Here is a 27,104-nt window from a genome sequence, read left to right on the forward strand (position 1 = left end):
AATCAGATAACTAAATGCTTATGTAGCACATACTGCACTTCGCTTCAGGAAAGGGAGGGGTATTCAGTACTTAATCAGATATTGCTAATACTCCTGAATATATACAAAAGACACAGGCTCATGGAAACTCATCTTTGAAGAGGAAAGAATCCAGTCCAGCCACTTCATTTTACAGGAGGGGAGACTGAGATCTGGGATCTGTCCTCCTGGCCATCAGCAGCAAAGCTCTCCTAGTCCTCATGTCTTGCACTGTAGCAAAAACCAACAGACCTGTATTAGCCCTATATTCATAAATGTCATGTCTGTATTTTTTCCAACAGTAGGTAATCTAAGTATCTTGCAAAATACTTCTCAAAGAGCCAGGAAGTCATAGAAGTGTATTGAAATACAAAAACATTTATTTACATATTAAAACAGCATGAGCTTTTTTCTATTAAAAAAGCTGACATGTCAAATCAATGTTTTGATATTTTAAAACCTATTAAGAGTGCAGAAAAATAAATCAAAATTTTCTTTAATCACAAAAGAGAGAAGCTTATTCCCTGAAAATGATCAATGTGGATTTTTCTAAACTTAATGCTTCTGGTCAGATTCCTACGAATTTAAATGTCTGAGTGTATAGTTACACGGCAGCATGTACACTGAGTTTTAACAATACACATTCTGTGTAAATAATCTTCAAGGTCGTCTGCTTAAGTCAATTTAACTAGTCCCTGTCTCAATAGAATGATACAGATTTCATTAAAACTTCATACTGCACGCACACACACACACAAAACCCTGAATCCTTGTTACTTTAAGCCATATTCATATATATCCATATTGAATATGCATCAGAAACAAGCCACCCTCTTTAGTATTCACAGTTGATCCTTCTAAACTATCTGTCATTGTGACAGCACATTTTTACTAAGCAGCTCTTGGATGCTTTGTATACAAGGCATCTACCTCTCACAGTCAGACACGGTAAATGGCATCACTCAAATTTCACAAATGAGGAAATATACTTAAGCCATGGAAACAACGTACATATTTATCATCAGGACAGAAAAGAGTAAAGATTTTACTTTCAATATTCACTGACAAACTTTTCCTCCATACTAAGACTACATACATAAAATAAATTCAGTCACTGTAAATTATTCTGTCAAAAAACACCACTAGAGAAAAACAAGCAACATCATTAGCAATGATTGGACTTTCAAAGCCCACTCCTATTTTGCACTATAATAATTTTTAACGTTTTGTTTTTAGTGCTTACATAGCACTAAAATAAAGAAAACATAAACTATTTAAGTCATTACCTGAGAATGCAACATTTGTGAAAATGTACAATTTTAATTTATGCCACTCTGTCTCACATTCTCAATGGTGTCTCTCCTCTGAAGGCCTCATCAGGCTGAGATCGCAAAAATCGGTCATTTATGGACTCACAGGTGTTCTGGAAACCACTCAACGAGAGGCTGATCAGAGGAGAAATTGAGAATGCATCCTGTGCAGCCTGGGTTCCAGCACCGAGCTAGGCACCGCCAGCTGCGTTTGATTTGGGACAAGCTGCCCACCTCTCAATCCCTCAGCTGCAAAAAGGAGACATTTATACCTATCGTCAAATACCTGCTTTGAAGTAAAACATGAGAAAAACAGTTTAGCTTTTGGTAGGTGTCCACTCACAGCAAGCTTGGTCATTATGATGATGAGGATTACTTTTAATAAGTTAAGCTAGACCAAAAATTAGAAATCACCATAAAGGAGAAACATTTTAACTCAATAAGCATTTCCTTTTGAATGGATTGAAGAAAGTTCTAATGATTTTTTTAATAAACCAAATTTTGTCCATTAATTTTAGATTTACAGGTTTATAGACAAGTCTCCAAAAAAGAATTAGAGGCCTCTAACCTCTGCATACTAAGAAAGTAAAGTTTAAAAAAATTATGGGTGAGAGTATACCTCAGTTGAGATAGTATGTGCTCAGCACGCGTGAGGCCCTCAGTTCAGTCCCCAGTAACTCCATTTAAAAACTTTTTTTTTAAAAAAAGGAGAATTAAAGGAAAAAGATGGAGGACTACGGAATTTTTTTAGAGAATCCACTCAGATTTAAGATGGGGAAAAAATATCCATTTCTCACAGGAAATCTTGAGAACTATGTAAACCGGATCTGAGTTGTCTAGTCTGTAACATTATTCATGAATTCATATTACCAAGTCTTAAAACTACCTGATAACCCACAGTGGTGATAGTGATCATAAAACCTGCCAATGCGGATCGAACTCCGGCTAGGGCTGCTCTGTTCTGACATCTCTGTCCCTGAGGCCTCACCAGGCTGACAGCACTAAATTTTGTCATTCATGAGCATCTCGTGTAAGTCTTCCATTTGTGCTTCTCAGTCTCCTCTCACCAGCCCCTCTGAGGGAAGCACTGTTATAAACTTCCCCACCCACAGATAAGGCCACTGAGGCACAGAAACTAAACCTGCTCCAGGTCGCATCGGCATTAAAGGACGTCTGTATTTCTGCTGTTTTGCGATTGACAAGGGAATTTGAGATATCAATACAAGATAGACTGTTAAATAATCAAGTCTGTCAGGTCTTCACCTCAAAGAGCAGATACTATAAATTCCTGATGTAGGAAGAGTCTACCGCCACAAAATGACTCAGCTAGAAATTAATATCCAAGATGAAGCAGCGGATACACATAAATATTCACGACTGTCAACTTCACTCATGGGTCTTGGCCCTTCACTGCCTGAACGGGGGTGAAATCCCCACCCGTGTCTGGGAGGGAAGAGTGGCTCTTCCAGGTCTCACCCAGGCTTCACGGGCTGTTTCCCCCTACAGACTGTCCTAAACGATTAAAAAGCTCTCAAGATTTTTACACCAGGCAAAACTGAAAGACATTTCTGCATATGGAGCACTTTCTCAGGCTTAAACCATTTTTGCCTACACTCAGCAAGGGGGAAAAAAGAAACATGACTCTGCAAAGTCTCTTAGCCTTACCACTCACAGGAGTTGAATGATCTCAGCACAAGATGACCCTTCACATTACAGGATGAGAACAAAATAAAGCCGCCCCAACAACAGGCACTCCCAGAGACAGCGCTCAGTAGTCTTCTGCACTCTCACGGTTGTGCAGCCCTCACCACCATCTATTTCCAGAACACTTCATCACCCCAATAGAACACCCCTGTCACTAGCAGTCACTCCACAACCCTCCTCCACCCAGCCCCTTGCAACCATCATCTGCTCTCTGCCACTGCATGAGCCTATTCTGGGCATTTCAGATCACTGAAATCAACAATATGCGGCCGTTTGTGTCTGGTTCCTTTCAATTAACGTGCTGTTATCAAGGCTTTCCCATGTTGAAGTGGTATCAGCATGTCTCTTTTCTTTTGAAAATGTTAAACATTATTAGAAGGTGGTAAATACTATCAAAAATAGTAGAGAGGGGTATAAGGGATGGGGTTTCAAAGGGAAAAGGCCGGGTTGAGCAGTCAGGGTGGACTTCCCAGAGCAGATGGATTTTTCATATTCCCCTTTATTTATTTTTTCTTTTTTATTCACTCTTATGTCTGAATAATGTTCCGCTAAATGGAGATACTACATTTTGTTCATCCATTCAGCAGCTATATATGGACGAGGTCCAGAAGAATGAGTGTAAGTGGTGGCTAGCAAGGCCGGCATTTAAGCAAAGGGCAAGATGTGCTTTCAAAAAAAAAAAAAGCGAACAATCAGAGGCACAAGGAAATTCAGCGCGTTTCTGAGAAAGTGCATGGTTGCTTCAGTAGGACTGCCGTGCAGGGCTGTGGGGGAGAGTGACAGGAGACACAGTGAGGGAGTCACCTGAGAATATTCCCCTCTGCAAGCAGCTCAGCCAATTCTCCTCCCTCATCCTGTATTTTAGAGACATTTTTGCTAGCTTTTCTCTTATTTCAAGTAACAGTACTTTAGTTACACATCTGATCATCTGCATCAGACCACATTAGCTCCAAGCCACAGAAAATCATTCACTGACCGGAGCAGCTCCAAGACATAACATTGATGGACCAGGGAGTCCTGCAGCATCGCATCCTGCAGGCACAAACCACACATGTTCCCTGGTGATGTCCGGAAAGTAAAAGGCATGGAAATATCTCACTGCTGCTGCACGACATCTGCCCCCAAATTGCCCCCAAATCATGCTGGCACAGCACTACTCAACCCTCGCACTACCCAAAAAAAAAAAAGAGAGAGAGAAAAGGAAAGAAAAGAAAAGAAAAGAAAAGAAAAGAAAAGAAAAGAAAAGAAAAAGAAAAGAATAAAGCTAAGAAAGCAAATTTAGGTTCTTCCATTGAAAACCAGCAAACATCACTGCCAGTATCTGAGCTGGAATGATCCTGACTTCAAAAACCACTGTGCAGTTACTATTCAAACCTGACAGACATATATGTATTTCACGTAGATGATATTACAGTGGGATTTTTCTTTTCGAAATTTCCAGTTGCAACATTAGCACAAGAAAGTTTATGTTTCAGTTTTTTAAAAAATCAATTATTTTCCACTTTCTTAATTTTGAACCTATTATTATTTTATAAAGGGAGCTATGCTGCAGATTATAAACCAAATATCTGGCTTCTGCAAAAAAGACCTATATGACTTCACTATTTCAGAGCAAGCTTTAATGATGCTTTCAAAAGTGGGGTCTAGGGCGCTCACTAACAGCTCTTTAAATACTGACAAAGATGTGCTATTATGTAATGCAAAGGGTCTACCTACACATCAACTCAGAAACCGAAGAAACTACACGAAAGCCTTAGTTTATCATTTTAAAATATTCCTATTATTTTGAATATTAAATTTCTTAAAAGATAAGATTTTTTTTTTGAGAAAGACATCAGTTGTATTAAATTTCCTCTCACCAAGAAAGCAATCTTTATCAAGAATTAATACCCCTATGGAAATCCAAATGACGGGACGTTTCTAGCTAAGTTAACCTACAGATCTCAACACAAGACTAAATCCTATCAAATCTCACTTGAACGAGCTCAGCAAAGTCCTGGGCTACTCTGGAACTTAGCTCTTCTTTTCCATATGTTGGCAGAGCTAAGATCATCATACAAAGCAGGGAAGGAGAGAAGAGGTAAGTCCACCTGGCGGCCTCCATCTGTTTACTTCCAGCCACAAGGTGTCGCTAGAGCGACCCCGCTAACAAGCCCTCCCCATAAGGAAATCCGGCATCCACACTGCCCCTGCGGTCCCCAAGCAGCCCCGACGCCCCTCTCCCACTGGTGACCTCCGAGCCTGTGAATGGTCTTCTAATGACCCTCCCAGTTGGTGACATCCTCCCCCTCTTCCCTGCTACACACACACACACACACACACAGCCAAGGCAGCCTTCCCAAAGCACAAATTTGATTACATCTCCCCCACTTCAAACCCTTCAGAGTCTCCCTGGTAGAGTTCTAGCCCCACCCCCAACCCTGCTTGCCTATCCTCACCTCAGTACCAGGTCCCCAGTTACCTCAGGGGCCCTGTGACCTGCTGCTACTTCCCACTAGCCTCCAGGCTCATTTTGACTGTTTGTCAAGGAAGCCTTCCTTCCCTCCAACCTCCGCACTTTGGATTAGGTGCCCTGCTGTGTTAATAGAACATTTTAATCTAAGTCAACTTCTGACACTGCTAAGCTCTCAAGAAGCAAGTACATTTTGCTTACTACTGTGGGTCCACCCCCTCTCCCCTAGGCACTCAGAATTGCGTGTGTTATGAATAAAAGAATGAAGGGGTGGGACTCAAAAGGACAGGTAGAGCTGCTCTCCTAAGGGTCACTTCCTGCTGACACCATTCACTGCCTCCTCTGTGTCAGTTCTAGTAAAAACCAAGCTCCTCCAAAGCCCTCCACCCCTAGGCCCTCTCCAGTGTCCTTCAAAGCAGGGTCACCCACCACCCTGGACCACACAGGGCAGTCTCCCCGAGTCCCCACCCCACAAGCCTCCAGGCCTCTACCCGGGCTGCTCCTGCCTCCTGAGTCACCCTCTTGATTCCTTCTCATGGCTGACTCTTACTCTGTCCTCAGAACTGAATGTAGAGCCAATTTCTTCCAGGAAGTCCTCCCTGATGATGTCCTTTAGCTCTTGGCTGGGCTCCGTCTACAGCAGCACTTCTTGGCGACCAACTGGTATTTGTCCACCTGCTCCTTTGAGACCATGAACTCTTGGAGGCCATGTGGGAAAAAGGAGTGAGGTGACAAGAGGGGTGGGAAGAGCAAACAGCAAAATCACAGCTCAAGTCCCAAATTCAAGGATTCTGTCTCAGATAAAAAGAATAAAATGTTTCATAGGTGTGTCATTTGGCTATGATTTTTGTGGCTCATGGAAAACAAGAGCTTGGTGTTCAAGCCTAAAATCCAAGTTACATGCAAAGAAATGTATATATTCATAGCCAAAGGAAACCAGAGCTGCTCAACAACACTTTGCAGTTAAAATCCAAAGGAACTTTGATAAAGGCAATCTCCCTCTCTCTCTTTATTTTTATATATTTTCTTTTGGTATCATATAGTTTTAGAAGTATTTGTATAACTAAGTGATGGCTGCAGCCTATGATTCTGCACTGGAGTGTTTGGGGCTAAGGAAGCCCAGATTACATGCACTGTGTAAATGCAATCACACCAACACAATGACAGGCGCCCTAGTGGCAGAGCTGAAGTTCCAAAGCAGAGAATCTTATGTTGGAAGACATCTCTCAGTAGAAAGTAAGAAATGCAATGTTCTGTACTCAATTTCATTTGCTTTATGGGCCATTAACAGACAGTATATCTTGTCTAATGAAACCCGAAAATATATTGTCATCTTCGATTTTCTCCATCTGACTGTTTTATGTTAAATTTGGATATCAAACCCTCACTCCATACGGAAAGCTCAGGCCTACGCTGCAGCACAGTTACATCCCGTGGAAGAAAGCGGATCAAGGGAGAACTGGAGAGTTTCCCTTCAGAAGCTGCTAAGTGTGGTTTTGCACCTGTACGTCATTTACAACCACACCATCGTCAAAAGAGTAAGACCTTACATCTGTGGAGCAAAAAGCACTGCGGTGCTTCCGAACCACCAAAGAACACTGAGCTTTGTGCAACAGTCCTGAGGCACTTAAAGCGTACTTTCTCTGAAAGGCTCCGAAACTGACTCACTTCACCATTTCAGGTACAACGGGGAGGTACCGGAATTAGTAGAGAGAACATGCCCTTGAAGTCTGACAAGGCCCTGCTTGAATCCTGCTACAGCATTTACTAGCCGCTAAACGGACCAATTCCTTAACCCCTCTGAGAAGGCTTCCCAATCTTCAAAACAGGGCTGCCACCGCCCATTTGGGAGGCATGGATGTGAATGCAACACGCAAGTAGGGCGGCCGACTGGTACATGACACGGGGCCTGGCTAGTTTCCCTCCGCTGCCCTTCTCCCCCTTTAAACTTGCACTTTTCCCCCTGGTACGGGTGAAGCCCCCGGAACAGACTGCCCGATTCTTCTGTGTATCCCTGGATACATACCTTACCCTTAGGAGGCCAGAAAAACAACTGCCTCCTCCCCAGTCACTATCAATATTCTTAAGAGTCTGGGTTTTTTTAACTCTACGTTTCAGGGAGACTATTCCAGAATTGTTCAACCACCTTTCTCCAGGTTGGCTCCTCTCCCAGCGCCCATCCCTTCTCACTTCAAATCTTCTGTCTGATTGCCTTTTGTTCGTGGGAAAGAGTCCGCTAGGGTGCGGACTCCCGAGGCCTCCCTCCCTTCCTCACAGGAGAGTGTGACTACATTCTCCCAACTCCCCACTGCGACTCCAGCTTCTGAGGAGTTTCCCCTTGTGGACCCTGCAGCCTCTGGATCGTCCCAAGATGCGCACACGTGGCCAAAACCCTCCCTTCAGATTTCTTCCTGGGTGGCCCTGCCCACCCCCCAGAACCTTAAGGATAAATGCCATTGCTCTGAAAATCACAAACACCGCTGACTGACACACCAAAGCTGCATGGTCTGGGCTTTCCTCCAAACCAGGCACAGCCCTGCCCCCACCAGCCACAGTCTGCACCTCTTGAGATGAGCTGATCCACTTGCACGGCTGTGAACACCAGCTAAGAATGACAAATCCTAACGTGTATCTCTAGTCCGGCTCCTTCACCTGAGCCCCAGGCTCATAGACCCGAGTGCCTCTTGGAAGTCCTAACTTGGATGACAAATGGCATCTTAAAAATGCCTTATGTCAAAAAAAAAAAAAGCCTTATGACCACCATTTACTCTAGACTTCGATTCCTGGCAGGTACCTCCCAGGCTCCCCATTTTAGTAACAGCCCCATCACCCACCTAGGTTTTTGAGGTCACATTCAATTTCCACTGTTCCCTCCACCTGGCCCTGCCCTGGAATCAGTCTTGTCATTTCTGTCACTAAGCCAGTCTCAAGTCTGGTTCTGCAGGGAGCACGGATGGAAACCGTTAAGCTCACAGCAAGGTGCACTGAGTCACAGTCCTCCGATGGGAGTTCCCTGGAGGGATAGGCATCTCCTGCTGCCGGTCACCTCAGAAGGCACTGGATTCTCACAAAGAAGGACCAGGAGAAGGGACTCAAGGATCTCCCGTGGTCTGAGCTTTGAAGGGCCCGAGGTTTGGGGGAGCTCCTCGTTAGCTGACACTCATGTCAGTGAGTAGATGAGGATGGTAGGAACCCAGGCAAGTCTGTTCTCGCTCCGACCCCCTTTCTCTCGGGAGCTACGGGAAAGGCCTGTTTCCAGGGCACAGACCAGACATCACAGATCCCAGCCTGCATTTGCCAACCCAGACAGCCTAGACTCCTTAAGAGTCTAGTAAGTACTTGTGACTCTTACTTTTGTTCTGTTCCCCCCCCCAGAATGTGATGGACTCTTTCAGAAAGTCTGGACTGTCTCAAGCAAGACCAAGTCAGTGAAGGATGAAGTGTCCACATTTGGACCAGAGCATGAAAGGAGAAACAAGGCCTCATGTCCAGCATGACGGTGGTGGCCAAACCCTTCCCCTGGGTGAGATGAAACAGGGTCGGGGTGAGAATGCAAGGTCCCTTCACGGCTGACAGGGGTGTTGGAGACTCACTACCGCAAAATAACGACATGGCCGTCAGTGGTGGACATCAGCTGCAACAGACACAGAGTCAGCTATTAACTGCCAAAAAGGGGTAAAAGTAAAGGCCGGTGCAGGGAGGCCTGCACGGCTGCTGAGGCAAACCACAGACCCGGCTCTGAATACCCACTGGCTGAAGAAGAGAGGAAGCTACGGTCCCCTTTAGCGGTCCCTGTGTCCACCAGATCCAAGTGAACCAGCTCCTTAGGACAAGGCAATGTTTTCCTGATACTTAGAAAAACCAGCCTCATAAAGGGAACAAAAGAGTGGCATGGTTTTAGACCCGCTCCTGCCCCTCTATGAATGCAAAATAAAGTAAATGGCTCTGGGAAGGTGAATGCAAAAATAAAACGAAAAAAACAAAAAACTGGTGACTGCTTCCTCCAACAGAGTCCACTGCAGCTGCTCACCCCCGAGCCGGCCACTTCCTCACCAGTGACCGCCGGCCAGGAAGTGCCGTCACGCACGTCACACAGCGACAGCCAGGAACCGTGTGCCGAGCACGTTTGTGTAAAAGCCAGAATCAAGCAAGGTGCTGCAGATTTTGACGTTCCAAGTTTAAATACTCCATGAAAAAAATCCCTCAGCAGCCGCCTAAATCAATTCGCATCTCTCTTCTTCAAAACAAATAAACAAAATTAGTGAGAGAGCATTTGTTACCAAATATAAGGAGGAACAAACAGGTTCCTCAAAGCAAGGACTTTAACAGGTATCAAACTCCAGTGGGTGATGTGCTAACAGAGCAAAAATTCCAAAAAACTAGAAAATAAGAAGATGACTAGGATAATATATGAATCATGGCAACTGTTAAGTTTTTGCTTTTTAAAGCGATGGAGACAGCACAGAGGGCGATCTGGCTATTCCAATGCAGGGTGTGCACAGCCCACATTTTCAGACCCAACAACATGCTCACAGGGTGGTATAAGAGAAAAAGGAAAATAGAAACAGGAAAAGAGGAAAAGCGAAAATAAGAAACACACAAGAACAAAAATAACTGACAGCATTTGCAAGAAATTACGTGAGTGTGATGAGGACAGGGACGCGGGGACGGTGAGACCCACCCTCACCTCCTGATCCAGGGAAGGCAGGGGCCTGAGGGGAGCGGTGCTGCCGGGGGACCCCAACGTGGTCAGCGCCCCAAACCAAAACTTCACCTAGTTGCGTGTAGACAGCTTTTGGGCTACAAAATGTGTTCACATTTCAAGCTGGACAATGTTACTCACTCCCACCAAGAGGAACAGGGGAGAATTAGGTTCTGCTCCTGAACCAAAGCATTGTTTAAAAAATTAATGACTGTGGAATAGTAAAAGCAACTATGGAGTAAAAGTGACTGGAGGAGAACGTGCTTGACCTGAGCTCACTGGCCGCGTTATCTCACTGACGTTCAGATGCTGGCTGAGCCCTTGTGGTACCAAAACAGACAGACCCACAAGGAGGGAGGTTTAATGCGCTGCTGTATTTTGATGCCTGGAGCCATGCCTGGTACACGAGGTTCTGGGTAAACAATGGTGACAGTGTCAACCACTATGGGCTAAGCACACATCCAGCTACTCCACCAAATCCCAAGGGCAGACTTCAAAAGGCAAAAACAATCTGGCATTCTCTGGTGGGTCTGCAGACTCAAAGCCAAGCAGTTACTGAGCAAAAATGTCACCAGTGCCTCCTTTGACAAAAGAGGAGGCACTGGCCTGGGGGCTGGTGCAGGGCTCCGGGCTTCCACTGCTCACCCACCAGTCTGTCCAGGGCGAGAAGGTGGTCCCTGCTTACATTGCACCGATGCACCTACCTTGAATGACGCCTTGGGACTCAACAGGAGGTGACAGGTGAGGTGAACGGAGCCAGCCTTGGTGTAGCACGGTTCTGGCAGCTATGCCCTCAGCAGTGCCCAGTTTCCTAAACCTGACACCTCATCTCCAAGGAGCAGAAGGGTAGTGTGGGCATGTAGATCACAGGACCATGTGAGGACAAGTACAGATCATGGCCACGACATGCCTCTCCCCTTCCTTAAGCCATAGAGGAATGTCCGGGGAGGAAGTGAAAATTAATCCAGAGCCTGCCAGGCACCACACGCAGGTGGGACACGGATCCCCTGTGTCTGTCATTCACAGGACTGGTGTGGATTTTCTTTTTATCAATTCTCTGGCATCTTCTCCTCCATCTTACCAACAACAAGAAAGGAGAATCTGACCTTAGAATCAGACAATCACAGAGCCCCTCCTGCACAGCGGGCCCGGCAGCACGTGTCATGTCCTCCGACCGTCACCTGTGGGACCGCCATGAACGCTCTCGAGACTCAAGGCCCGAGACCGCAGGCCGGGGGGGACACAGCTCCCCTCAATCTCCCCAGTAAAGGGGGACCACCTCTCGGCAAAGACATCTCACCCTCTTCTGCCCGAGGGACAGCTTGAAAGATACACAGGGAAACATAGTAGAGGGTGAGGGGGTAGGCAGCCCAGAAGAGCTCGTCTGCCCTTCCAAGGCAGAGTGGGGCCTTTGACATAATCACAGGGACAAAGTGAGGACGAATTTTTCCCTGCTCTGTTCCATTCTCCGTGACACGCCTTTCCCTGCATAAGGAGCTCATTCGGATGCCCCTGGCAGTGTTTCTGATGTCCTAAATTGGCATGGTGGCTGTCAGGCAGGGGAGAGGGCCTGAGCCGTGCTGGTGCTGGGCCTGGGATGCAGGAGACACCGGCTCCACCCCGAGCTCAACCAGCACCTCGTTCTGCGTCTCGGGAATCAGAGTCTCATCTATAAGCAAAGGGATGAAACTGTCCCAGGACAGGCTGTCCAACAGGAATGAAATGAGAGTTATGTAAATAACGTTTCCCAGTTGCCACGTTTAAAATGTAAAAAAAAAAAAAAAAACAAGTAACTGATTTTAAGAACAGACCTTACTTATTCTACTGTATGTAAAATACTATCATTTTGACATGTAATCAATATAGAAAATAACAAGATAGTTTATATTCTTTTTACTAGACAAGTTTCAGCGTCTGATGTGCATTTGACCTACAGCACATCTCAGCTCAGACCAGCCTCCTCCCCAGCACTCCTAACATGAGTGGCTGTGGCTACTCTATTGGACAGCAACTCCAGGGGTCCCACCAAGTTTCCTGGCTGAAAAGGGGGAGTAAGTGTCCACACTAACCCTAAAAGTATCTCTCTGAAACAAAAGCAGATTCACTTTTAAACGTCTGAAAACCGGCGGGCTGCACCTCCTTCCCGCCTTGGCTACAAGACAGCCCTCCTCCTTGCTGATCCCATTCTGGATGTAGGGAAGCAGTCTTTCACACAGCCAGGGTGGCCCGGCCTTCAGGTTGACTTGCCTTCTGTCTGTGTCCAGTCCCACGATGTCCTTCTACTCAAATAGGATGTAGAGGAGGGGGGTCTTCTCCCCAGAATTTTCGGGGGCCCCATCCAGCCACTTGGACTTGGGCAAGATGAAGAGTGACTCAGTGAAGTCGTCGATCCTCTTCTCCACCACCCTGCAGTCCTCGTAGATTGAAGGCCACGTCGGTGCGCGGCTGCTCGGCCACCTCCCCATACAGCACAAAGACAAAGAGCTGAGAGTCGTAGAGCGTGGTGCCATACAGCTCCTCTGTGCGTGGAGCTTCTAGAAGGTCTTGGCCAAGAGGCAGTTGGTAATGGTGACAAGGCCCACGACATTGCGGTGGGTCTGGGAGTCACTCCATCCATTCTCGGGCACATAGTGATACCTATAGTAGATACAGAGTGCCCACTGGGAGCCGCACGGTCTGATTTGGCTCACCAAGGAGATTCCATTATAGATGCAAAAGAAATTCTCTAAGATGATCCCCACGGGTTGGACCACAACGGGGAGAGTCTGGTGGTCCTCAGCACACTGCACGTAGTCAGGGGCGCTCATGTTGCAGTCCCTGCCGAGAAGGGAGGGTAAATCGATGTACATACTGTGCTGTGGGCTGCGGGCCTCACTGGGTTGCAGCGACCTGGTGTGCACCAGCCAGAAGGCAAGGGAAGTCCAAGCAAATCATGGATAAGTTTGTCCTCAGCGTCTGCACATGGCTACTGAAGCTCAGATCACATTACCCAGCTTTTGGTCTAGGCTTCCATCCCCTGCAGAAAAGGGTCATTTCTTGTTTTCTGTTTCCAACCACCTAGGCAGGCCCTGATGCAGTCGGTGCTCAAAACTGCTGAATAAAGGAATGAAAAAAGGAACTGCTTCCCCACCCCTCAGCAGGATATAATGCAAAGAACCATAGTAGGATCAAAATATCTGGATTTCAACTCCAATTTATTTGAACTCCTAAGGTGCAGAATAATGGGTAAGAAAACTTGCTTTGGGGAGGAGGGTACAGTTCAGTGGTAGAGCATGTGCTTAGCATGTTCAAGGACCTAGGCTCAATCCTCAGTACCTCATTTTAGAACAATGAAACAAATAAATAAACTTAATTAACCCCCTCAAAAAATATTTTCTCAATTCAAAATTCAAAAAAAAAACCCACCTTGCAATTGACACAACATTGTAAACTTGACTATAATTCAATTAAAAAAAAACTCCTTGCCTTACAAGAATATATCTGGATTATGGAATTATGCAGATGTAAAATGCCTAGGGTACCACCTGCATAAGAAGAAGGAACTGTACAAGTGTACTATCCCTCATTTATGAGCTATTTTTCCTTTGGGGAGGTTATAACCTCTCAGAGATATTTTTCTCATATTAAAAAAAAAAAAAAGAAAATATTACCTGATTCTCCATACTGCTGAAGAATCAGATAACCCTATGAAAGCATCTGAACCACAGAGTTTATTCAATAAATGTTTGTTGAATGAATGAATAAACAAGCAAAGTGAATGCTGCTCCCTGCCACAGACCATCATAATGGTACTGCTTGGAAATGCCAAGCCCACGTTCCACCCAAATCTATACTAACCACGTGGTTGACCTGGGCAGACCTGTGTGCTTCTCTAAACACCAGTTTATTCATAAATAGAAATGAGGGCAATAACACAAACCTAAAAGGGTTAGTGAGTCACGAATGAATAGTACCCCAACTTTGCAAGATGGAACCATTAAAGAAAATTGGGCAAAGAGTCCATAGGCCCTCTCCATATTATCTCTTACAACTACATGGGAATCTACATTACATCTAAAAATAAAAAGTCTAATATTTTAAAGAGGCTATTGTGTTTAAATGAGCTCACTGTCTCAAATAAGGAACACACAGTACAATTAAAACAATGCACAGCCCATGAGATGCACTCAGTAAATATTCCCACTGAACCCACTGGTCCCTCCAACTTCAGAGCATGAGGATGTGTCCTCGTGGCCAGAGGCCACTGCACCTGAAGCTAACAAAGCTAATGGTCCCCACTTTCAAAAGCCCCTGCCACCAACCTAGGTCTAATTTTGTATTTGTAATTTTTTTTCTTTTTATTAAATAGAAATCCCCAATTGCATAGCCTTCAGGTCACCAAAACCTGACCACAGAGATCATGATGGCAACCCTCCTTGGTGAAACAATACAATGAAGAGCCATTTCCACAAGACCTCTGTGTAAATCTACTAGGGAACTTCATCCTGGACTGAGAGGAAGAGGACTGGGGAGGAGGGGGAAATCTGAGGCACACAGACCCATGGGCCACCTGTCCCACGATGGACATTACACTCAACCCTCACCCTCCAGGAACTTCAAAATACACACAGACAGAGTGCTGTGGACAATATATATGTATTTTTAAAGAAATTCCGACTCTCTAGCAGGTCTTGTATCTACAGAGACACAAATGGCTTATGTGTATAATGTTTCACAAAAGCCTTAAAATATTACCACCCCAACTTGACACATTAAGAAACTAGGGATAGAGGTTTATCACATTGTGCAAGATTAGAGAGATGCCACATCAGACACCGTATTTAAACCCAAGCCTTTGCTCCAGTGCTCACACAAGAAAGTGTTACATACTGCCCTTTTCCTGCCCTCTCCCTGCAATCAATCTCTGAAGAGTCTTTTCTGTGCCACGTGGAATCACAATCACATCAATTTACCACAAAGAGCTATGTGACTCCTTGGAGGACGCGTCAAAATCTAAAGGGTTGGGATGGGAGGAGAGATTTGCATTTTCTGTTTCTCAAAGGAAACATGGCTTTAAAAGAAACTGAAAAGCACTTATCTAGTCTAAGCCCTCATTGTGCAGAGAAGGAAATGGAGGCTCAGAAGAGATGAGGAAAGGGCCTTATTAACAAATATTGCCTAAGTGCAGCACCAAGCCAGCCCTGGGCCCTTCTGGGGGAGTACCTGGAAGGCCCAGGAGAATGACTGTTAGAAAAAGGAAAGAGAAGAAGCATACAAGGCCCTGTCTCTATACCACCATACCATGAAGTTCCACCAAATTATCCAGTATGGGTGCAGCCAAAATTTAGGTGGGCTAAACAGGTTATAGAAACCTGGAAGTCTCAACCATAGTGGAAATTCCAACTTTTACTGTTTTCTTCCAAGTTCAAGCATCAGTTCAGTGGGCGCTCCATACGAGGGACTACACAAGGCCTGGAGTCCTCCCAAATACAGATCTCTATTATCACGTGTGCACACCACACACAGGCCCACCAGAAGAAAAACGCCCACACATAAGATGGAATTACTGAAACAGAAAAGAGCCAACCAGCATATATTGCTAGCAAAAACGGTGCTGCTAGAAATAGACTCATGGACATAGAAAGCAAACTGTTGTTAGCAGGCAGGAAAGGGAGGATTAACAGATACACATTAATAAATATAAAATAAATGACAAGGACCTACTATATAGCACAGGGTACTATTTTCAATTACTTGTAATGAGTTGTACTAAAAACAATCTGAAAAACATTTATATACATATTCATAAGCTTATAACTGAATCTCTGCTGTACATCTGAAGCTAACATGGTAAATTGACTACACTTCAATAAAAAATAATTTTATATAATAAGTAAAAATAAAAGTAATGCCATAAAAAAAAAGTAAAAGAACACGGTAATCCCCTTAGCTGTAGGTGGTGGAGAACTCTGCAAGCACCAAGTCCACTCGAACACTCCAGCACTGGCGGTCACTCATTCTAACCATCAGAGAATCACTTGGCTTCTACGAGGTTACTTTTCTCTTCAGTGAAAGGCTACAGTTGCATCTAATGATGTATTGAACCTCATCATTCACAAACCCAAGAATTAATGAGGATTTCCCATAGGCCTGGCTCTGGATAGATGAAAAGATAGGGTCCCAGATATATTCATGTGTAGAAAAAGTTTATGCCATAAAGACATTAATTCTTCCTGCTTTGATAGACAGATTCATTGCAATTCTGATTAGAATTCCTCCTAGATATTTCATGGAATGTAACAAGTTAATTTATGGTCAGGAACAGCCAAGAAACTTCTTTAGAACCACCACTGGGAAGGGGTGGATAGGTCATGCATTTCAACTGCTCTTTCTGATGTGATGAAAACGTTCTGGAATAATAATGGTTGCACAAATGTGAATATGCTAAAAGCTGCTGAATTGTAACATTTAAGTGGGTGGACTTCATGGTGTGTGAACAATATCACAATAAAGCTGTTATATGAAAAAATCCTTCTTGCCAATTATTTTTCCCTCTATACTACTAGTCTGTCCCACAATTTAAGAAAAACAAAGAAAAACAAAACAAAACAAAACAAACCAGATTTTGCCAGGAGCTCTTTAGGAGTGCAGTGTCACTGGGTCTCCAACCCCTCGGGTTGTGTTGTTCCTGATAACACACAATAGCTGGGCTGGACTAGTTAGGGACTATAAGTATCTTTTTAAGATCAACGGTCTCACGTTTCACCCTGGGAGAGTGAAGGATGGAGGATGAGACAGCCTCATGCCTTCAGCTCATTTTTAACTGAACCAAGCCCTGCTTTCACCACTGTAATTCCACTCAGTATAAAAACACGTGACATCAACAAGCACCGCCATCATAACACCTGAAAGAGTTCAAGGTACTTACCTGGGGCAGAAATACTGATCAAGGAGACAGAAGCTCCCTCAGCACTGCTGCTCCATTTTCCCGACTCCACCAGGAGAAGCTGGGCGTTACAGCCGCGGGCTGTCAGCCCAGGGAGCAGCGCCCACGCCGCTAATCTTGACCTCAGGGATCGGGAAAGGGAGAGGAAGGCAGCCCCGGTGTCGCGGGGCAGGGAGAGCGGGGTGGGGGACGCGGGCTGCAGCCCCGCGCTCGGAGGCCAGCCCCAGCCCCAGCCCAAGCCGCCCGCCCCGTCTGGGTGTGCAGACCCCGCCCGCCCGGGACACAGCCCGCCCAGTGGTGGGGACGGGTCGGCGGCCAAGGAGAGGAAGCCCGGGAGGAGAGGACTCGAGGGAGGGAGAGGGGAAGGGGACGCCAGCCGCGGACTGAGGGGAGCCCGGCTGGGCCAAGAGGCGGCAGGGGCACACCTGGCCCTGGAAAGCTGTGGCCGGGGCGCCGGGGCAGGTGGCGCGGGCAGAGGGGCCTGGCCCGAGCAATCCAGCTGAACACACGCTGACTGGCGCCCTGGGGGGCTGTGACACGCCGACCGCCCTCCCGCAGCCGCCTCACCCCTTTCCCGATATCCCCTCACCTTGCACTTCCACAGTCAGAGGCCCCGGCCCCAGGCAGGAGCCAAAGGCCTACAGGGCGACAGAGCTGAGAAGCCATTGGGGCAGATCCCCGGCTCGGAGCTGGAGCTTCCAAACCGCGGTCCAGCTGGCAGCGACTGCGCATGCGCAGGAGGGCCATCGATCTGCTCTGGGTCCTGAGAGAGAAGGGGAACCGAGGGAGGGAGAAGAGGGGAGGAGGAGGGGAGGAGGGGAAAAGTGGAGGGAGACACATGGACAGGAGGAGCAGAGAGAAGGCAGTTATCTGGAATTGGGAGGGGAGTAGCAGAGATGGGGAGAAAGCGTTTTACCTCTTGGGGCATCCCGAAGGAGGCAGCAGTCCTGCCTATACACCCTTCTCTAACCCGTCATTGCCCACAGCTCATATTTTACGTCCCTGGCCCAGCCCTCCAGCTAAGGTCTCTGCAGAAACCCTACGGGTATCACACCTGTTGCCCCCACAAGGAGCTAGGTTTACTGTTGCTCCGGGAACCAAGCACCCGCAGGTGTTGTTTCTCAGAACTACCTTGGGAAGAGTACATATTCCCCTTTTACACACTGGGAAACAGGCAGGCACGATCTCTGCCTTAGCTCCACTTTCCCAAGTGTTGGGCTGGCAGGGAGCGGGAGGTAAAATGTCAGAGCCCCAGAAGGATCAGACTGCCTGAGTGTTGGTGTATAGTCCCCATCCCTCCTGGGTAAACCACACCCCAACCTCTGGGAATAATCAAGGGCTCACGGTAGGCCCCTGTGTGTGGGAGAGCTGCCCTCAGTCCCAGTACCCAGCTTGCTAGGTAGGTAGAAGTGTTATTGAGTCCAAATTCATTCTCCTCAGTGCAGGACAGGCCAGTAAGTTGGGAGACCAAGTGTTGGGGCATGGAATAGCAAGTTTCTGTAGACCTAGATGGCAAACTAATGTCCTAGAAAACCATCTCCCCAAGTCAGAATTCAGGCTGCTTTCCTATGTGCTTGGTTTTTGCAAACTTCTTGGTGTAGGAATTCCTTCTTGTTAGAATCCTTTGTTCTTGCAGCTATCTCCCGGGGTCAGATCCCTGTAAACCTCCAACAAAACAAACGTTATTTTCTATTCTGCAACTTGTTATCTTTATATGATTGGAAAAGTGTTAAATACCCTTAAAGGTCAGAGCCTTCCGAATAGGCTCTCCTGTATATTTTAGGCTCTAGGCAACATTGTTTTACAAGCAAGATGAAGCCTAGGAGACAGAGCACAGGGTTAAAGTCAAAGGAACAGATCTAATATGGAGTCAGATTTCTTCTTTTCTATTACTGTGGCAGAAGCCACTTGAGGATTTAAGTCCCTTTAAGTTAAAAATAAGTAAAACTTTAAAGGAATTTACATACATTGGTGGGAACGTGCATAGCATATCTGGAAAAGCACACAAAGGATTGTAAACATTGGCATCTCCAGGGAGGCGTGTAAGAACAGAGGATGAGGGAAAACTTCTTTCACTTGAGTATTTTTTGCTCTGTTTGAATTTTTTTATCCATATGCATATATTTCTTTTTCAGTTAAAATAAATGTGTAATGGAGCAAAGGAGTAACTAGCTCAGCAAATACAGCAGCCATAGACTCACTGAGTCATCACTTTTGATTTAAGCCAGGAAGCATTGTTTGTCTCTCTCCTATGTGTCCAGTGTTGTTTTAAAACTTCTTTTATATTTTTTTTTATAAAATAATAACATGCTATCCCTCACCCCTGCCCAGGGCTGGTGGAAAACCAACTGAGTCTTTACTGAGTTGTTTTCCAAGGAGTAGAGATGAGTTATAAACAGAACACAACTTCAGGGCAAAACAGGCGGAGTGGTTTTCCAGCAGGCCAATAGCGATGACCGGTTTTCAATAGAGGTGCACAGAGGCTGAGAGAGAAAGCCTCCAGGACCCTACAGAAAGCTGCCCAAAGTGCCTTCCCCATGGCACTACTGAAATAGGAAAGAAGAAATCTGACTCCATATTAGATCTGTTCCTTTGACTTTAACCCTGTGCCCTGTGTCCTAGGCTTAGTCTTGTTGTTTCTGCACCTTTTGTGAAACAATGTAGCCTAGATCCTGAAATATACAGGAGACCCTATTCTCAAGGCTCTGACTTTGAAGGATATTAACACTTTTCCATTCGTATAAAGATAACAAGATACAGAATAGAAAATAACATTTGCTTGTTGGAGGTTTACACGGATCTGACCCAGGTGAAGAGCTGCAAGAACAAAGGATTCTAACAACAAAGAATTCATACACCAAGTTTGCAACAACCAAGCATTCCCGCTTCCCCTTTTTAATATAAGAGCCTGAATTCAGATTTGGGATGATGGTTCTCCAGGACATTGGTCTACCATCTTCTCCGCTGGCTTTACAAATTTAAGCCGCTCTTTCTTGCCCCAAATCCTTGTCTCCTGATGTGTTGGCCTGTAATACACGAGTAGAACAAGCCTGGACTCGGAAACACAAACATACATTGAAAGTACGCATTTGGTATATTAAATGACATGCTTCCACTCGTATTCCTGAGGTTTTCTTCTCTTGACCACTCCTACTATATTTTTGAAAAACCTGTCATGTGGACACATTTCCATCTCTAGCCACTACCCTTCCAGGTAAGAACTGATGCCAAGAAGGTAATGAAAGTTGCTAGAAGGTATTACCTCGCCAAAAAAGAGCAGAAGTGGGTTCTGGCTGATGTTCAGGAGCAGGCCGGGGCACCTGACAAGATGTCGTAAGTACGGATAGACATCTGGGCACCAAAGGAGAAGCTTCTAAACTTCCATGAGGGACTTGTTGGATAGGAAGGAACAGTCCCAGACTATAGTTCTGATCCCACCACGAGCTTCCTGGGCAAGGCTGGGCAAGTTATTTAAATTCTCTAGACCCGTGCTGACCAACACGGGAGCCACCAGCCACATGCAGGATTATGATGTTATTCTGTAGCCAGACAGAATTATAAATAAACACTTTATTGCAAAGGGTCAGCAGGTATAATATTTAAAAACTTTATTGGTTATCTTGCCCTAACAAGTTATTTTTGTATGTCTAGCTTTCTGTGGTTTGTAATGCCTGCAACTAATGATTCCCTTACAGTGAGGTATTTTGAAATTATAAGTTACTGGACACAGTACACTCATATCACAGTTGAAAAAAACTGATCCAAATAAGCAAGGTGATCTGACTTATTAGTTATGAGCAGGGGCTCTGGGGCCAGCCTGCATAAGAATTAATTCTCACTCTACCTCCAGGGAGTTCTGTGTGAATCTTGGACAAACTATTGTTGTTGTTGTTGTTGTTGTTGTTGTCGTTGTCTTTGTTATTATTTGTGCCTCTTTTTCCTTACCTTTTAAATAGCGAGGAATATGTTGACTCTATCCCCTACAGTGTTGGCAGGATTAAATGAGTAAACGTCTGTGCTGCCCACTTCCCTGGGTTTCAGCATTCTCCAGGCAATCAGTGCCAAACGCAGTGGCATTCTCCACTGTCTTCGTCAGTCTGGGATTCTGTAACAAATTACCGTGGGTAGGGTGGCTTAAACAACCAGCATATTCCTTACGGTTTGGAGGCTGAGGCTTTCAAGGTCAATGTATCTGGGAGAGGATTGCCAGCTCGAAGATGGCTGTCTTCCCACTATCTTCACGGCCCAGAGAGGAGAGAGAAGCAAGCACTTTGGGGCCCTGTATAAGAACACTAATACCATTCATGAGGGCTCTACTCTCATGACCTCATTTTATCCTACTAATCACCTCCCAAAGGCCCCGCCTCCCTGTACCATCACCCTGGGAGATGAGGTTTCGACAGATGGATTTTGAGGGGATGCATTCAGTCCACACATCGGCTAATTCTCCCAAACATGCAGTCATCAAACCTGTAGCTAGTTTCAAAATAATGTTTATATCTCTCTACCCATTTCCATTCCTACATCTACTAACACTGAAGCCCTGTTACATTTTATTTCTTATTTTCCTTGTAGAGGTTTAATTGATTCCTCTAACTCCAAGGCTTCGCTCGCTCCAGTCTGCTTGACAGCCCTGCCAGGTAGGTCTTCCTTAAATCACCTTCCCACTTCACCTGGTTGTTTTTTAGGTGTAAATGTCAGAATTCTCTCCACACCCGATCCTACACCTTTAATCCCTTACACTACCGCTCACTATGTTATTTTCCTATTACCACTGTAACAAATTCCCATAAGCTTAATAGCTTAAACTAGCACAGAATTTTCAGCTTATGGCTGTGTAGGTCAGAGAACCAACAGAGTTCTCATTGGGCTAAATTCAAGGTACCAGCAGGTTTCCTTCCTTCTAGAGGGTCTAGAAGAGAATGTTTCCTTTTTTTTCCCCCCAGTTTACAGAGGTCACCCACCTTCCATAGCTTGTGCCCCTCAACTTCCTCCATTTTCATGGTCAGCAGCCTTTCTGAACATTGCTCCATCGCTACACCTCCCTCTGATTTTAAACTCAGCTGGGAAATATCCTCGATTTTAAGGACACCTGTGATTACATTGGGCCCACCTGGACAGTCCGGGCTACTCACCCTATTGTCTCATCTCAGGATCCCCTTGTCCCATCCCACTCAGTCAGTATGTATGTGGCTGTGACATTCACCTTGTGTAACATTTTCTCTCATGAGCAATTTATGGTTCAAGGCACTTATAAGTGCCTTTTTGTTTTTCTTCCTTATCCTTTCTACATTCAGTATGTCTGGTGAGATTATATGAATCCTTTTTATTTGTGCCCCTGCACTAATCTTTAATAATGTATCATGGGTTTAAAAGGCTAACTAATAGACAATTTAGGAGACAGAAATCCTCTAAGATTTTTATCCTAAAATATCTGTCATCCCTTTTGCCATGTACAGTAACATGTCACAGGTGGCTACCCTGTGGCCGGGGAGGGACATGATTCTGCCATCACACTCCTCTCATTCTCACCAATGTGCTGATCAACTAACCAAGGACCTATGCTCTCAACTTCACTCACTTCCTCCTCCTTTCCATTGACTATCCTGTTCCCACCGCTTCCTTCATTCACCACATCAGGATTTCATGACCACATTCTTCTCTAAATGAAATGGGTATCTTGCATCTAATGTCTGACAGCTGTTCTTATTGTATATGCACACACTGTCCTTCACATAATCCCGTCCATCTCTTTATTTTCCTAGAATCATCCAGAAGAATCAGTTCCATGATGATGATGACGATAGTGACAATGATGACAGGGGCCTCTCAAGGATTCTGATAAAGAGGGAATCAATAAAGGGAGGGAATCATTGCAAAATTGCCCCAGAAACAGGCTTAAAGGTAAATAACTCTTATAGTGTTTAATGAAATTGACTAATATTTAACTATTTTTAAGACTTTATATCACTGAATTTAAAATTTTAACGGGAATTTTCATTCACCACTAACCAAGATTCAACTCTAGGACCAAAATCCAAGGATTTCTGTCTTCTAAAAAATTGCCCACTAGCCTTTTAAACACGTGATCCTTTTAAAAAGTTTAGTGCTGGGCTGACAATAAGCAGGATTCATATAATCTCACGAGACACAGTGAATGTGGAAAGACTAAGAAATAAAAACAAAAAGCCATTCATAACGTCTTGAACTTTACGTTGCTCATAGGAGAAAATGTTTGCCAATGTGAGTGTCACATCAACATGATGACTGAGTGGGATGGGGAAGCTGATCTTCCTCATCAGTCATTTATGCTGATTTGTTAGATGCCAAAACAGTTTCCTCATTGAAATTGCTTCTAACAAATATGGAAGAATTTAGGTTCTACCAAAAGCAGGCTAAACATTTTCCCCTGCTTTCAGGTCTCTGGACTGAATGTCCCCACAAGAAGGACATGATTATGTTTCATAGGGAAGTCTTCCTGAGAAGCAACAGGCTTTCCTAGGGCAGAACTGCAGGGCCCCCCATGGAGGGCTGGAGGAGGGCTAGAGGGGACACTGGAAAAACAGCAGGAGTGAGTTCGGATACTGCTGCTCAGGTCGCCAAAGTCAGCATTGCTATCTCTAAGGGTATGACATTCTCCCAAATGTTCCATGAGTGAAGGAGCCTGTGAACACTAAGCAGGTTGTTAAGACACAGCAGCACATAACTTGCGTGACAACACAATTAGAGTATGATTTGATATTTGGAAAATAATTAGCCCATTGTTCTTTGAAACTGCAGCAGTAGCAATAGAAATAAAAAAGACTGAGCCGTCTTGGAGACAACAATCAATAAACAATTCTAAATCTGCAGAATTCCTTGACAATATTCAAGCAATGAGCTAGATGTGTGCTGCAGATACCTCTTACTGCAGGGCTCACTCCTGCAAAGCATAGAACTAGTTTCTCAGCACACAGAGGGAACCAAGTCAAGATTCCTAATCCTTTGAGATTTACTATATGGCTGGAAAGATCAGACAAGTACATACAGCCAAATATGATTAAATGTAATCAAATATTATCAAATGTGATTTGAGCACAGACAAAAGTGAAATTCCTTTCACCTGGGATGTAGAGAGACTTCTTCAGAAAATGTGGCTTTGGAGACGGCCAAAGACATGGGTGGAATTTTGGCGGAACAGGATGTAAGGAATTTAAAAGCTTATTCTAAAATTCATATAAAAATTCAAAGGATCCAAATATCCAAAACAACTTTGAACAAGAAAAACAAAGTTGGAAGACTTGCACTATCTGATTTTCAGACTTTATTTTATAAAGCTACAGTAATCAGAAATTATGGTGTTGGTGTAAAACAGGAAAATAGAATAATGGAACACAATAGAATGTTCAAAACTAAACCAACACTTATACAGACAATTGATTCTCAAAAAGGATGCTGTGGAGAAAGGGTCTTTTCAACATGTAGTGCTGGAACAATTAGATAGTGATACACAAAAAAAAAAATGAACTTTGATCCACACCTCACAAAATATACAAAATTTACCTCAAAATGGATCATAGATCTTAATAGGAAATCTAAAACTATAAAACAGCTAGGAGAACAAGCATAGGCTTAAGCTTTATGGCCTTGGGTTTGGCAAATATTTCTTTGCTATGACACCAAAAGTATCATCTATTTTAAAAAGAAACTGATAGAGTGAACTTTGTCAACATGAAGACTCTTCAAAGCTCTTCTAAACACTGCTAAGCAAATGAAAAGACAAGCCATAGACAGAAGCTATTTGCAGATCATAAATCTGATAAAGGTCTCTCTTTCTATCTGATCCAGAATAAAGAGGTCTCAAAATTCAATAATAATTCAAACACCTGAAAGAATGAATGAGGCCAGAAAACACACTTCAGTAAAGATATCCAGATGGATAATAAGCATATGAAAAGATGCTGATTAAAGATGTCATTAGTCATTAGAGAAATACTTTTAAAAGCCACAGTAAGATACTAGTTCACATACATACTAGAAAGAATACGATTAGAAAGACTGACCTTACAAGGTGCTGGCAAGGAAGTAGAGCAACCAGAACTCATACACACCACGAGGAATTTACAATAGTACAACCATTTTAGAAAAGTCTTTAACAGATTCTTTTAAAAAGGTAAACACCTATGTATCATATAACCCAGACATTCCTCATCTGGTGCTTTAGAAAGGAAACTCATATGTCCATACAAAGACTTGTAACCAAATATTCACTGCTATTTTATTTATAACAGCTCAAGTTGTAAATAACCCATGCATCCATCAAGAAGTAAATGCAGAAAGAAATGATGGTCTATACAAACACTGCTCACAATAAACTCTTCAGTAAAAAATCAGCACTAAACAATACTCTACTATAAGACAAATAAGCTATTAATACAGCAACACAGATGATTCTCAAAATAATTACACTGAATGAAAGAAGTCAGACAACATAGAGTAGATAATGCATGAATCCATTCATATAAGGATCTTGAAAATGCAAACCAATATGTTGTGATAGAAAGCAGATCAATGGTTCCCAGGGGAAGAGACGGGGAGGGAGGGAGGGACAACAAAAGGCAGGAGAGAAGCTTTGTGGGTGATGGGTATGTTCACTGTCTTGAGTGTGGTCATGGTTTCTTGGGGATATTCTTATGTCAAAACGTATTAAGCTGTACACTTTAAACGTGTGAAAATTATTTTGCCAAGTATACCTCAAAGCTGTTTTAAAAAAAAAGGCACTTTAGTCCTGATCCACCTCAGCGCCTGATTGGAGTGACATGATCAGTCCCTCACACTGTCTGCCTAACGGGAAGGTAGAAAAGCTCTCACGGAAGATAACATGGATTTTTCATTTGCAATGTCTGCCATGTTATTACATGCAACATGTCCAGACTATATGACAGATAACATGAGAATAAGGAGCATTAGACAAAGGATGCAAACCCCCAGGTGATGTAGGCATCAGAGCTACCAATAGAGGCTATAAAATACTTTTAATATATTCAAGAAAATAAGGAAATGATGGGAGAATAGATAACAGGGTAGAGACTTTCACCAGAGAAATATACTGGAATGTATTTTTAAGAAAAATCAAACAGATACTCTAGAACTGAAGCTTTCAGCTCTGGAAACAGGTAAACAGAGCTAATTAGGATCTCTTTTAAGTAAAACTTTCAGTAATTCCGGGTAAAATATAACAACAATGTAACACAGAGCTAACTATGGAGAGAGAAGTTCCCTGATGACAAAACAAAGAGGACACTTAAAGCCCAGAGTGGTCATCTTGTGAGCTGATGCCACCGCACCCTGGAGGGAAGGGGTTTTCATCTGCACATAAATAGGGATACAATGTCCATTTAGGAAAAAGGGTCCATACCAGATGTAGAAGACTCTTCCTCTATATCTATATAGTCAGAGACAGAGATGTAAAGTGGCAGCAGAGGTCACAGTGACACAGGGCCCTGGGCCAAGGAGTGTGAGCACCTCTGCAAGCTGGGAAAGGTAGGAAGACGAATCCCTCCCAAGAGCCTCGGTGTGGAACTTAGCCTTGGCCACTCGTTGGTTTTAGCAACTGACATTGACCTTGCACTTCTGCACCCTAGAACAGTGGGAAGATGAATGTGTATTGCTTTAAGCCACTGAGTCTGTGGTCCTTTGTTACAACAGCAATAGGAAAGGAACTCAGGAACCAATATGAACTTGAACCACAGGCTGCCTGCTGTGCTGGCTGGAAGTCCTTTGTCTCTGATCCTGGGGGAGTGTCCTGTCCTCTGGCAGCATCCACAAACTACCTCATGCTAACTTGGCAGTTTGCAGAGGGTTAAATCTTAACCCTGCACAGTTCTTGATATTTAGTTAATAAAAATGATGGTGTCATCATGGGTATTTTTCCATCTTTTAAATAACCTTCAGTCTTCTAATAAAGCTACTTCTAATTAAGAGACTGTGTAAATAGTTTTCAATCTTCATAAT

At 44.3% G+C, this 27,104-nt stretch overlaps 1 protein-coding gene and 1 long non-coding RNA gene across 2 annotated transcripts in view; both read right to left on the reverse strand.

Moving 5' to 3' along the window:
- LOC140701208 (uncharacterized) overlaps nucleotides 1-27,104 on the reverse strand; it is a 541,330-nt gene that overhangs the window by 79,398 nt on the left and 434,828 nt on the right. The gene's annotated exons all lie outside the window — the stretch shown is intronic.
- On the reverse strand, nucleotides 119-17,233 carry LOC140701233 (uncharacterized). The gene is made up of 2 exons (XR_012080196.1): nucleotides 17,094-17,233; nucleotides 119-249 (listed from the first exon to the last, which is right to left on the reverse strand). It is a non-coding gene; the product is annotated as an uncharacterized lncRNA (long non-coding RNA).

Source organism: Vicugna pacos, chromosome 14, assembly GCF_048564905.1.
Source record: "Vicugna pacos chromosome 14, VicPac4, whole genome shotgun sequence".
Taxonomy (NCBI): domain Eukaryota; kingdom Metazoa; phylum Chordata; class Mammalia; order Artiodactyla; family Camelidae; genus Vicugna; species Vicugna pacos.